Source organism: Podarcis muralis, chromosome 3 (assembly GCF_964188315.1).
Source record: "Podarcis muralis chromosome 3, rPodMur119.hap1.1, whole genome shotgun sequence".
In the NCBI taxonomy this organism is placed as follows: domain Eukaryota; kingdom Metazoa; phylum Chordata; class Lepidosauria; order Squamata; family Lacertidae; genus Podarcis; species Podarcis muralis.
Window position 1 is genome coordinate 46,598,777 of NC_135657.1, and position 12,991 is coordinate 46,611,767.

The window sequence follows — 12,991 nt, forward strand, 5'->3', positions numbered from 1 at the left end:
TCATTGCTCTCCCCTGCGGCGGCGGCGTAACGGGGGCGGCTATCTCTGCTTGAACATATGTTCTCCAGAGCCGGCCCATCCCCCCCCCCACACACACTGGATAACCCTGATGCTCCCTAGGTCCCCGGCTGGGGACTGGGGAGGGAGAACGCCCAATGCCTGAGCCAAGGTCTACCCACATTTGAAATTTAATAAAGTTGTGGCCAATTTAATCCCATAGCACGTTGTCTTGAGTCGTTATTCCACATGACGGGGGCAGGATCCGCGCAGGATCTGGGGACTCCGCCTGTCCACGCAACAATGTTTTTCCAGATAATTCTTTAAAACAGTCAAGGCTTGGGTTGTTAAACTGGGTGCCAGACTTCTAATCCCTAGATCCAGTAAGTGTTGAAAGCTAATCAACTCAGACCATCCTCCTTACTCTTGTCTTCACATGCAGGGGAAGTCCTTAACTCACTGAGGGTTTGAGATCCATCGGCAAGAAAATAGATTTGGAACTGTTATGAGGTAAAATGTCCAGAGGACTGGTTAAGATTTCAGTTAGCAACATGCTGGTTACCTATTTCCTTGCATGGACTTTTATCTATCACCTACCTACCTACCTACCTACCTATCTATATCTTATACAGCTTTCGTCTTCAGTTAATTGGATTCCAGGACATACATTTCTCCAAAAGCTCCAGAGAAATTTGTTGACATGGGGTCGCAGCTGCCCTGTGGCAAGGTAAGTCCTGCTGCCACTGAGCTTGAGCTGCTGTGCTTGGAGGAAATAACTGAGCATTTCTACAAGACAGAGAGACATAAAGGGAAGCTTTAGGAAACAACAGCACCACTCATCTGGAGAAAAGAATATCTGGAGAGAAATTGCGTTCTTGAGAAACCAGGTGAATGGCACTAAAATGTACCAAGACAAAGAAAGAGGGAAATAAACTGTCTTGCGGAACCGGGGAAAAGTCCTTGTGAAACATTAAACTGTACCTTGTAGGGACAAATTGAGTCCAATTAGGGAGCTGGGAGGGAGTCTGAAGGCCATTCCAGGCACCATTTTCCCCCTGTGCAGCTCTTGCTAATCAGCCAAAGAAGGTTCCCCAGTGAATTTTCCCATTACTGGCCAGTTTTTCAGTGTTCACAAAGTGAGTCAATCAATTTCCCCTTTAGTTGCTGCCTGCTCAACATCTATAAACCCCGTGGTGAGATACTGATGTGCACTACATGGAAGACACTCTCAAATATATAACATAACTATCACAAAACTACCTTGTAAGATGAACCCCCCCCCCAAAAAAGGGGGGGGGAACAAGATGGCCACATAATTTTCACATGTGATTATATATAAATGACTGTATGCTGAAGTGAAGTTCTGACTTGAACGTTTTCTAACCAGCAGGAACTTTCTGCATTGGGAGGGATTTTCATTTGGCATGTAGGAAGAAGGGCTAGGTTTCTGAGTTTCGGAATTGACAGAATGATAGAATTGTAGCATTGTAAGGCACCCCCATGGGTCCTCTAGTCCAAAACCCTGCAAGGCAGGAATCACAGGTAATCAGTCCATGAGAGATGGCCATCCAACCTCCATTTATAAAGCTCCTTTGAAGGAAAGTCCACCACATTCCAAGGTAGTCAAGTTCCATTGTCAAACCACACTTACCACCAGAAAGTTCTTCCTAATATTAGTCAGAATCTCTTTTCTTGTAATTTGAATACATTGGTTCAAGTCCTACCATCTGGAGCAAAAGAAAACAAGCTTGCTCCATTTTTCATGTGACAGCCCTTTAGCTATCATATCACCTCTCAATCTTATCCTCTCCAGGCTAAACGTACGCAACTCCCTCAACTGCTCCTCATAAGGCTTGGTTTCCAGATCCTTTATCATCTTGGTCATTCTCCTCTGCACATGTTCCAGCTTGTATCCTTCTTTAATTGAGGTGCCCAGAACTGGACATAATACTCTAGGCAGGGGCAGACTTTGGTCTTTCAAATTTCAGTGGCACCCTGTGCGAGGCCAAAATCCCCATCGCCACTCGCCTTCTGTTCTGCTCAATTCACTACGTCATAGTTGCAACACCCTAGGCTCAGCACCAAGTGTGGCAGAACAGTCGCACTGCCCTAAATCCAGCTCTGCTCCAGGTGTTATCATTTGATGGACAGGTGAGTGCAGTTCAGGAGAAGTGACCTAAGAAGCCTACTTGGACTGCCTGGTGCGCCAAGATAGACTTGTGAGATGGAGGTCCCCCCCTCCCCTGATGTTAATAAAACTGCATCTCACAACGGCACCACAGTCTCCAGTGACTTCCATTCCATGGAAACCCAATCTGAGGTGTGCACTGACACCCCTGAAATCTCTCACAGCTCAGAGGCTGGGGAGCATATAACAATACAGAAGATATTCTTACGAACTGCAGTGAAACAAAACCAAAAAGCAATCTCTTGGAGGTGGAAAAATTATGGGGGAAGACAATCTCTTGCCCTGAAAATGAAATGCCAGCCTCGCCAAGCAGGAGGTTCTCTGTCCTGCTCAGGAATCTATAGACTGTGGATGGTTAATAGTTAAGCTCATAACAAATTGATTTGGGCTTTCTGAACCTTAGCATATTGAATGACTACTTGAAACAGAGTCATGCTGGTTTCCTGGAAAGAAATGCTACCATGGTGACAAATAACCTGCTCAGTCTTAGCTACAAATATATCTGTTTTCTGCTTAGCAGTAACTGGAGCTACATGGCCTGTGGGCAGCAGGAAGTTTTAGAGGAGCGATGGGCCAGGCCTCCCGCTGTCTGGCCGATGCTGCTGTTCAGAGCAGACAGGGAACATGTGGCCCTCCATAAGCTGTTGGGCTACAACTCCCATCATCTTTCGCTAGCACTGAGGGAGCTCAACAGCATCTGTGTCTTTCAAAGGGGGAGGGCCTGGTAGTGGTTACGTGAAGGTGCATTTAGTGGGATTGGGGGTGTATTTACGAACCAGGCAGAGGGCCTTCTCGATAGTGGCTCGCGGCCTGTGGAACACCCTCCCATCAGATATCAATGAAATAAACAACTATCTGACTTTTACAAGACATCTGAAGGCAGCCGTGTTTAGGGAAGTTTTTAATGTTTGATGTTTTATTGTGTTTTTAATATTTAGGGAAGCTTTTAATGTTTGATGTATTAGAGTATTTTAATATTTTTTTGGAAGCCGCCCAGAATGGCTGGGGAAGCCCAGCCAGATGGGCAGGATATAAATAATAAATTATTATTATTATTATTATTATTATTATTATTATTATTATTATTATTTAGAACTGACTTTTTATTATCCTGCCACCCTTGGAAGCTATATACTGAGAACATTGTCTACTGTCACTAGCAAGTGGCTCTTTGAGGCCTGAACAGAGAAAGCTATTTCTTTGCTCTGCAACTTGAGATCCTTGCCAGAGATTAGATTTCAGCATACCAAGCTCTACCACTGAACTTTGGCCCCCATTATAAGATCTGTTCAAATATTAACAATAGCCTCTCACTGGCATCTTTTTTTATAGATGAGGTCATGATTTGGCAGTAAGTATTTCTAAATATTCCAGAATTATTATTATTTTTAATTTGTGGAGGCACAAGTGAGATTCTGGAAATGATTTTTGGTCTTCCCGGGACAGGTTTCTAATATTTTCTCTTCAGTCTCTCTTAGAGCCACACATCATAACCAAAATGCCTTCAGAAAAATAAATGAAATAGTTTATTGCTTTTGGGCTAATGCATGCATGCACATCCCAAAGCAAAAATAAGCATTAAAGTAAGTACACACAGAATGTGTTATCATGAAAAACTGTTTATGAATCTTCCCTCCCAAAAGGCGAGCAATGAATTTATTTTAACCTATATGATCTTCCAATGCAGTCAATAGCTTTCACTCTTCCAGTGCCTATTTAACAAATCTGTCGATTCTATATGATTCTATATTCAACAATAGAAGTAGAGTTTTACTGGAGTCCTGTTTTAGGGGCTCCAGATAATGCATCTTCAAATAGCATGTTGTTCTTCTTAGGAAAGCTGGCTGGGCAATATCTGCCCACTCAGTTCAGAACCTTATAATACCCCTTCACTTTCAGCAGCTGCAGAGAATTTAACCTACATTTCGTCAAAAGCCATATCAATTCATGTAAATGGATAAAGGACAAAGAAGGGTGGGAAACAAATCCCCAACCCATGATTAATTTTCCTTCTTAGTTTAAAATTGGCTCTCTGTGAATAATCAACTAAAGCTCCAACAAATTATTTTGCCAATTAAAGCTTGCAACCCCAGTTAAAGGAGCTGGAGAGGCCTTTCAACTTTTGCTCATTGTCTTACCCTAGAGAAGAGGATGCAGTCGGAAAGCAGGTGTAGATAACAGGGTTTGGGCACTTTTTAATTTTTACTTTAAATCAGAGTTGTTTTAATGAGGCAGCTGCTGCCAACAGGCGTAATACAGAGAAGCAAGCCAAGGCACGAAGGCCCTGTCCCAACAGCAGAAGCGAAGCAGATTTGCTTGTTTACACTCAGATTAGTTCTGTTTCTGTAATTTCCCTTACTTCTCTAAAATGAGAAAATGGCACAGCTCTCAACAAGACAATAGTCTACTGCCAATCACTGTGATTGCAAAGACACGATGTGCAATTTAAAAAGAGCCTCTTTGCCACTTGGTAGGATGAGGGAGATGACCAAAGTCCCCTGGAGTGGACACTGGACATAGTCCCTCTGTTTTCCCTTTCCCACTGAACAGGTGCAGAACTGATGAGAGGGGGAGGAAAGCTGGTATTTCAGGGGCCAAGGGACTGAATATCTTGCATATGGTCTTATATAATTCTTATGTAATTCTTAACCAGCGTGGTGTAGTGGTTAAGAGCGGTAGACTCGTAATCTGGTGAACCGGGTTCGCGTCTCTGCTCCTCCACATGCAGCTGCTGGGTGACCTTGGGCTAGTCACACTTCTTTGAAGTCTCTCAGCCTCACTCACCTCACAGAGTGTTTGTTGTGGGGGAGGAAAGGAAAGAAGATTGTTAGCTGCTATTAGACTCCTTCGGGTAGTGATAAAGTGGGATATCAAATCCAAACTCTTTTTAACAACTTATGTATTTTCTGTTCAATGCGTGCACAGTTCCGAACAACGGTTTGCAAACTTGTGCCATGAACGTTTCCCCCTCTATAAGAACATTCGTTGCTGTGCTTTGATAGTATGACAGTGCAGTCGCATCTTTTTACGCAGTTGTATTTGTATGTTTTTGTTAGTGAACACCGCGTGAATGCAACAAAGCTGTGTGGTACACATTGTGTTGTGTCACATGTGCATTTTCACGCTTAAAGTGATTGTGCAGGTGCTTCTACTATTGATATTAGAACCAAAGAATTGTAGAGTTCGAAGAGACCACAAGGCTCATCTGGTCCAACCCTCTGCAATGCAGGAATCATTTGCCCAACATGGGGTTTGAACCCACAACCTTGAGACTAGAGTCTCATGCTTTACTTGCTGAGCTATCCCAGGTCCCTAGTCACTGGAATATTAACATTTTCAACAGGTATGACTAATCATATTTATTACTTACATAAATATGAGTTCACACATTTACTTTATATCCCATGCAACATTTTTAAGGTGGTCTGCCCTTGCTGGTGGACCTGGCATTTTTTGCACCAGGGCCCAAACCTGTTGTTAGTGGCCCTGAGCAGGTGACTGGTGGTGATGTGTGTATATAACTGGAGTTACATGCACACAGTTGGATTTGGCCCATGGTGGTTGGTTAGCCACTGACCTTGCCTTTAATCAGGGGACTTCTATATGCTGTTGGATTACAAATATCATAATCTTGGCCTACTAGTCATGGTGGCTGGGGCTGATGGGAATTGCAGTCAGACAACCTCTGGAAGGCACCTTGGCGACTGTTGGCATCCGTCTTTCTCGGGAGACAAAGGAGGACTGTGCCTTTGTGGGTGAAGTCAAACCATTAGAGAGTTTCAGCTCCTGCTGTGGCTGGTTGTAGAGACCAATATGGGAGAGACATGTTTTGTTGCAGCTGGGGCAGATGAAGGCATCCAGTTGTGCTGCTGCAGATGCACCACGGCGTTTCTTCTCTTTGTGCTCCTCCCAGTGGTCACTCCTCCTCTGGTCATTGCTCTGGAGACACAATTTGACTGTCTGTCTCTAGGCATTGAAATAATCTGTAAGGGCTTCCCTCAGGGCAAGGTTGATTTTGCCAGCCTTCATGTAACATTTGCAGACATCTTCGTAATGCAGAGTTGGTCTGCCAGTGGGCCTGGTGCCTGAAACCAGCTCCCCACAGAGATCTTGCCATCTTCCATTCTGTTGACATGACCAAGCTAGCCTAGATATCGCTGAGACAGGAGTGTAAACACGCTGGGAATGTGGGCTTGGGAGAGCACATCTTTGCTTGCAACCCTGTCCTGCCTTGTGATGCCCCAAATCTTCCTGACTCAGCGCAGGTGGAAGGCGTTGAGGTGTCACTCCTGGCGGTTAATGCTGGATTAAATAATAGCAGTCAAATATGTGGAGGTGTTGTCTCAGCATTCTGAAACAGCAATATGTATCAAATGTCTCATTCACTCTCCTGCCAGCTGTACCTCACCATTCTCAAACCCATTATAATCTGAACTGGATGTCCTCTCCTTCACCCCCCTGGCACAATTCCTGTCCAGCATCTGCTATTTTCTCCAGGGCAAGGGAAGGGGAGGCAAATGGGAAACTGGAGAAGAATATCTGATATTCCAGTAAGAGATTGCTAGAGGAGGGCAAATCTTGAGCTGCAAAGAGGTTGGATTCCCCTGCCTCTCTTGGGGGAGTTCTCTGCTCCTCCCAGCTTGTAGCCCTCCTATTCACAAATGGTTTACTGTTGCCCCTTAACCTTAGGCCCATGACATTTGCCTCCCAAGCCCTTTCTGTTCTGCATTGTTTTGCACTTCACCATTGCTGAAACAGTGAGTTGGGCATTTCCCCCACTTGGTTGCAATTTAGATCCTGCCAAGAACTTTTACAAAAATCTTTACAATTGAGAACTCTGTCTATTATTTTTTTTTAAAAAGGCTCTTGAAAGAAGCAGAATGATGGCGCTCTTGTTTCCCTGTGTTAAAATTACCCCTAACTACTGCATTATATTGTTCACCAAAAGCAATTTTCTGGACAGAAGTGCTCCATTTACTCCCCTTTAGCTGAAAAATAAGGCATTACCAAACTGCAGCAGTGGAAGAATTCTGACAACCATTAAAAGCAACTAATAAGGAACCCAAATCAGAGTATGTTAGTCTTGCACAGAAAACGTGGCCTGAAGACAAGAACCTAGCAAAACATAATGCACACAACTAAAAATTGACACAGGAGCAATTTAGCCCTAACAATATGCATAAGCTTTTACCCCCTCCCTCTCTATTAGTCATGATTAAACCATGTCACATCCACACCATGCAGTTAAAGCACATTTAAATCACATGGCTTACCCCAAAGAATCCTGGGAACAGTGGTTTATTAAGGGTGCTGGGAATTGTAGAAATGTGGGGGGGGGGGTTTAAACTACAGTTCCCAGGATTCTTTGGGGGAAGCTATGTGCTTGTGGCTGTGGCCATAGTTGCCTGCTTCTTGTGAACTAGGAAACCATGGTCCTCACCTTCAGAACAAGGTAGGCTATTAAGCCAAACTGCATTTTAATATCCTGGCTCAGTCGGACGGTGAGAATAATAGTTTGTGGGTTCAGACAAAACTGGAACAATGGCTAAGAAGAGGCCTGCTGGTTTCATTATGGCTCACAGTAAGGGAGTAGGAAAAGAGCTGCATACATGGCCGAAAGGTCCATGCATATCTTGACCTAATAAGCTATGTTCATCCATCAGAATGTGACCAGTAAATGTAGAAAATGTTAAAAGACAAAATCACATGTTTTAATAGTATTTGAAAATAGCTATATTTTCTTAATTGTTACCTTCTGTATCAGTTATGCTACTCTGTATCACATGTGAACTTTAAATGTAGCAGCGGCAAAGAATGATCTATTTTTCAGTAAAAAGCCCTTGTGCATCTTCGACAATTCTCTAGCTCCCCAGCCCCATTTCCCTTCTCCATTTCGTCCCCCTTCCTTCACAACAGCATTTCCCCTCCTCATTTCGCAATGTCTCCCTTTCCATAGCTCTATCAAACCACTAACCCACATAGTCCCACTCAAGTATTACGCTGCGTGCCCAGTTGTCTCCTGACAAGCAAGACTCCCATCTTGGCAAGAGAGCAGCTTCAGCCTCCAGATAGGAAGCCATGGCGCAAAGACAAGAGAGAGCTGGCTCAGTGGTAAGGAAAGAAAGAGGAAGCGTGTATTTTTTTTGGGGGGGGGGAAGAGAGGGGAAATGAGTTTTTGCCTGAATGGAGGGTAGAAAGAGATGTGTATGAAGAAACTGCCCCAGGGAGGAGGAGGAGGCAACTGACACTACAAACAAGCAGGGAGGCAGGTGCAGCAGTCAGATCCAAATCTGCTGCCAGTCCCCCCACCCACAAGAAGTGCTGCTTGAGGCAACTGCCTCAGAAAGGCTCATGGTAGCACCGGCTCTGACACAGGGTGTGCATGGCGGGAGGTGAATGCAAGTCTCATTGCACAGGGGAAGGTTGTTGCAAACATGCAAGGAGTTAGTCAAATACTGTCCTTTCCATTTACACAAAGAGATTTTTTTTTTTAATGTCTTCATTTTAGTAGTAAAACTCTAACTTATGAATCCTCGAAATAAATTTTAGACAAAAGGATAAAATGGCTTCATGGGTCAAATAATCAAACAAGATTATTTTGACTTCAATAGCATAAAGGCATTGGAAGGTAGAGGGGGTGGCCTGTTTAATGCTTCTCATCTCCTCCTAGGTGAATTTGAAGAGAAGATAACGGATTAATATTAAGGGTTTTTTTTTGCAAATGTCAGCTCAGCAGGAGGTGCATGACTCAAAGGGTCCCATGTGAATACAAAATGAATAGAACACCAAAGATGATGTAGAGTAAAATGTTCCAAAAATAAGGGTCGGGATAAGCCTCCTGTCTAAAATCCAGATACTCTACGCTAAAACATAATCAAGCAATAATTTGCTAGCTTCCAATTTAAACAGGAGTGAAGCTTTCTGATGGCATGGCAAATTTTGACATTCAGAATTTAGATTCATAACATGGATGACATAATTCATCTTAATTTCCTGAGTGTGTACTTTATCTAATAGAACCACAAGTATGTGATAGAGCAAATCAAACAATATAGCCCACCAGTGCCCCCTGGTGGTATGAAGAGTGGATAAAAAGATGCTACAGCAACAGATCTACTTCTATGAAAAGCTATTTACCGGAAATAGAAGAAAACTAGAAGTTATTCTGAGAAAGTCCCCCAATTTCCCCTGGGCATCTGTTAGTGTATAATGATCTGTAAGTAAAAGATTTAACTTATCTCCTATGTATTTTGGAAAATGGTTTGTCGCTTTTTGTTCTGTGGGTATGGCCACCTCTTGAGATATCATTGTCAAACTCGTCATGAGCATTCTTGAGGTGTGTTTTTTTGGGGGGGGGCAGTCTACACTGATGCTTGGGAGCAATGTGCCATTTTGATTAAAATGGTGGACCAAAGCATGACTTTGGTGTGACACTGTCCATTTTGGGATGGTTTCCAATGACAGGTTGTGTAGATTTGGACTCACACAATGGGACCTGCTCCCCCCCCCCCATTGCAGCTAGCTTGTACCCCCCCCCCAATCTGGATGGTCTGTTCTGCTGATGGGCTAACCACTGTTGCATGGCAGACCCCATTGATGAACATGCTACAAACACCTTTGGAGGGTTACTATGATACTAGCTCATCCTGCTTTTAGTAGCAAATCAGGATCTTGATTTTCAGTGAAGCTGGCCCAAGATGCTCCCAGAGAAGGGAAAGCACAAACTTGCACACAGAGCTGCTGATCACAAATCTCTTCATCAATTAGTCTTTCTGTTTGGATTTCATGCCAATTGCCAGCAAAGGAGGTTACAAAGACATACGTCTTTGTAAGCTCCTTTGTAACCTCCTTTAAGTCTAGCTTAAAATGGTGTCTGAGCTTAGAGCTCAGATTAGGTAGAAGTTCTCAGATTGCTGGAAAAAGATGAGTGTGCCCTGGCAAGATAGGAGAATATATAGCTGTGCCCTCCCTGCCAGTGCCCAGTGGGAGTGTCTCTCACAGAGTTCTCTCTAGCAAGTTTACAGGAAAACTCTGTGAGCTTCAGCTCCTATCATGTGCCTATCTAGCAAAACATGAATTGTTGGGTTTGACTGCATTTTAAATATCCCACACTTGTGACTGTCCCACAGAACTCAGTGGGCCTCACTTCCAACTAAGCGTAGATAACAATGGATTGTTTTAACGATGACGTAGCATTTTATAAGCTTAAAACAAAGCAAATGTGGGCTTTAATCTATGACAACACTCATCCCTTCAACCAGTTTCCAAATCATTGACTTTCCTAGTTTGCCATAGAAAACCTCCCTACCTGCTTTTAAATACATGTGTGAAGGGGCTCATTATGTCCCAGCTCGGAGAACAGCTCCAGAATGGCAAACAGCACTGACGTTTTTCTTAAATCTCTCCTTGCCAGCCAAAGTATTCTGCTGAGCAGCATTACTGGGAGTTGTGACAGGGCTATTACTACCACCTAGTGAACATGGAAAGATGCTGGAGGCGATTATGCCCAAAGCACCATATTTTCCTTTCCAGTCACTGCACTTGTCACAGTTTGTAAAATTGCCAAATATCAGTAGGCCAGGGGAAGAAAAAGATTAATCTTCACTTCATCTTTAATGCTGTTGGAGAACAATCAGCAGCACAAAGGGCCATCAATTATTTTCTTTCACTTGCAAAGTTATATATAATTTTAACATCATTTTTAAAAATAATAATAATATTCATGATTGTATGAAGTTGAAAGTATGGCTAATAGTCAGGGATGAAGATGGAAGTTGGACTCAAGCAACATATGGAAGGGCACAGGACACCCCCCCCCCCATCCCAGAAGAAGAAGAAGAGTTTGGATTTGATATCCCGCCTTTCACTCCCTTTAAAGAGTCTCAAAGCAGCTAACAATCTCCTTTCCCTTCCTCCCCCACAACAAACAAATGCTGCTCAGAAAAATATTTTACAAATAGATTAATAAAACAGAGGCAAAGTGGTGCATAGCCTGAGTACGGCTGCAAGTTAAAGCAGAGATGGGGAACCATTTTTCCCTCCAGATGTCCATTGACCATGGGGCTGATGGGAGTTGGAACCCAACCACAGCTGAAGGGCCTAAGTGAACAGGTTTGTGAGCAACTCTGGAAGCGTACAAAATTCACATTTTACAGGTGACTGTATCATAAAGCCTTCACCCAGGTCCTAAGCCGCATAGGGCTTTAAATGGTGAAAAATCAACAAAACTGAATCTTGTGGAACCATGTAGGACAAAGGCCAATCTCTGTACAAATGATGAAAGTTGCCTAAACTGTGTTTCTCAAACCCATCACTACAAGGTGAGCCCGGGAGGTTACTGCAGCTGGTCTCAAACACCTCTGAGCAGTCCAGAAGAATGGCCATGGGAACATGTCTACGCCAGTGGATATGCCTACAGAATATGACCTGCTAGGATTATTTAATGTATAGGCCACTTCAAAGCATAAAGTGGTGTGCAAGATAAAAACAGACAAAACACAAAAATGCAAGCTTTTTAAAATCTATTCGATGTTTCTAAAAGCAAATCAACCAATAAACAATGAAGTTATTCCCATGGAATCCGAAACAACAGAACATTTTCCTTTGCTATAAAATTTCTATTCTGTAAATGATCAGGTCACACTTCGGGGAAAGTCTTCTCAAACATCCCAGCATGAGGTGGCTGTCATGATTTTGGCTTGTAATTCATTCCAGGGAGCTGGAATTGCAACACTAAAAGCCTGTTTCGACAACAGCCTGGGGCACTGTAGTGCTGTCTGCAGTGGCCTACTTGAGGAGCACGGTTACCAAGGATATATTGAGTGAGGTGGCTCCTTAGATATCCTTAGACCACCCTGTGATCTTCAGATGAAGGGCGCTAGAGAAATTAATTGATTAATTATGTCCTTTAGATATTGATAGGGATAAAGGAAGGATATTTGGAATTCTTTTGGGAGCAGACCAATTGGATTTGAGGCTCCCAATCTTGCTTGCAAATTGGAATGAAATTGGAATGCAATCCCCAGATTATTCACTAGGCCAGATTTCACTACACTGTTTCAGCGCACAAAAACATGAATATTAAGTTTTAAAAATGCACATTTTAGAGACTATTTTATGAATGCATTTAAAATGTAGATTTTATGCAAGGTTTTTTTTTAATGTGCAATTTAAACGGGGTATTGTTGTGCATCCTTTCATCCTTTGGAAAAAATCTACAAAAAAGAAAAGAATAAAATATTGATCAAAACTGAAATGGGATGGAATTAGGCTACTGAGTCTAACCCTATTAATTAACTCAATTAACTTTACTGGTAATATTTGCCTTTTATATTAGGAGGACGTGGTTATAATGCAGTTCAAAGGGACAGGAGACAATTGGATAGGAAAACATGCAAATGACATGAGGATTTAAACTTTTCAAACGAAAGAAATCTTTTTACTGTGGACAGTTCATTTTTGGGGCAGTTTATTCAATGCAAAGCACTCCCTAACATTTACCTGAAAGTATTGCTCTACATTTTACCACTGATGTTTAGCATAACTTCTAGACAGGTATTCGGGCAGGCAGGCACACATCTTTTTGGCAATACTGTTTTATGAAGAAATCAGAACCCACTACACAATCCAGCCAAAATAGAACGTACCTCAAATACAGCAGCTCTGGCAGACGATTTGTATGAGTGGGCGAAAAACAACAGCAGTCCTGCAATCAGAAAGCAGCTCCTTCCAATTCCTCCACATACTCCATCCTGCTCTAGACTTTCAGGACCTGTCCCAGGAGTGGGTGTTTTTTTTGCCGGGGGG